Source organism: Simochromis diagramma, unplaced genomic scaffold, assembly GCF_900408965.1.
Source record: "Simochromis diagramma unplaced genomic scaffold, fSimDia1.1 OVJJ01000449.1, whole genome shotgun sequence".
Lineage (NCBI taxonomy): Eukaryota > Metazoa > Chordata > Actinopteri > Cichliformes > Cichlidae > Simochromis > Simochromis diagramma.
Window position 1 is genome coordinate 156,646 of NW_024387274.1, and position 1,452 is coordinate 158,097.

Consider the following 1,452-nt stretch of genomic DNA (forward strand, 5'->3'; position numbering starts at 1 on the left):
TTCCCTTTGGAGCGGGTGTAACACTGAGTTGTTTGCAGAGCTTAAATAGTTTTTCAGTGCAGACTTTTTTGTATATCTCGTGTATTCGTTACGAGGACTCAAAAATGTGATTTAAAAAACACAATATATATTATACAAGTTAAAGAAATGTTCCAGCACACCAGAACAAACTGTGAGAGGAAGGTGGAGGGAAACCTAGAACATGCAAACTCAATACAGAAACCTCAACTGGGATTCAAACGAAGAACCTCTTTGCTACAAGGCAGGAATAGGAGGAATACAAAGAACATTAAAGACTAAAGCAACTCAAATTTCCCAAAGGTATGAAGCTATTTAAGTCACCAGTCAGTTTATTCAGGTTTCTCACCGTTGCCTTCTGAATATCTCACACTCTGACCTTTCAAGCAAAGAGCTCATTGTTGCTGAACTTGTTTTCCCCTTTCATGCAGCAGAGGAAACTCGGAGAGTGAGATCTGCTCCCAGGGAAATGTTTGCCTTATGTGTGGAGGTTTTCTGTTTGAGCCAAATGTAGCTGCTTCTTAAAAACTAGTAACAAGTGGTAAAGTTACAATCTTGGACTCAAAAATTGTGTTGGTACAGTATATTAGTATATACACTTACTGGCTACTTTGTATAGCTTGCTGGTATCAGGATGATTGTTCTGAAGGATGAAGCCTTCAGAACTGTCTTACTTCTCCATGGTACAGGGGGCTGAATAATTACGCACACCCCACTTTGCAGTTATTTATTTGTAAAAAATGTTTGGAATCATTGTCTGATTTTCCTTCCACTTCTCACGTGTGCAGCACTTTGTGTTGGTCTTTCACCTGGAATTCCAATAAAATTGATTCATGTTTGTGGCTGTAATGTGACAAAATGTGGGAAAGTTCAAGGGGCCGAATACTTTTGCAAGCCACTGTATTTCGCCCAGAGAACTGGATATTTTCTCTTTTTTAAATAATTTTTTGTAAATCCCAGAGAGGATCATATGTAGAGTGTCAGTACAGAAGTAACATCAGAAAAAACTTCTTTTAGTAAAATAAATTATGATCGTAAAAACATAATGCCTCTGTAGATATGACAGCTCACATGTGGGGTGCAAAAACCAAAAGAAAAAAAGAGCCTGGATTGTTTGGTGTAAGATCTTTAACTGTCTTGATAAGTTTGTCAAGATTCTTTCCATTTGGAATAATATGAAACTAAAGTAAAATGGTGTTTTCAGATTTTAGAGAGGTCTCCTCTTAAATTTTGTGATTTTTTTTTTAACAAGTTAAAATGTCTCACTTGTTGGCGATGCCATCGGTGTAAAAAGACAACCTCACTGTAGCGGTTCAACTTTAGCACTTCATTATTTTGTATGACGGACAGAAGCTCGCTGGCCGTTTCCAACTGTTTTCAGTCTTAATCCTAAAGTAAGCCAAACCAAATCCCAGCATTGTAACATCACAAACA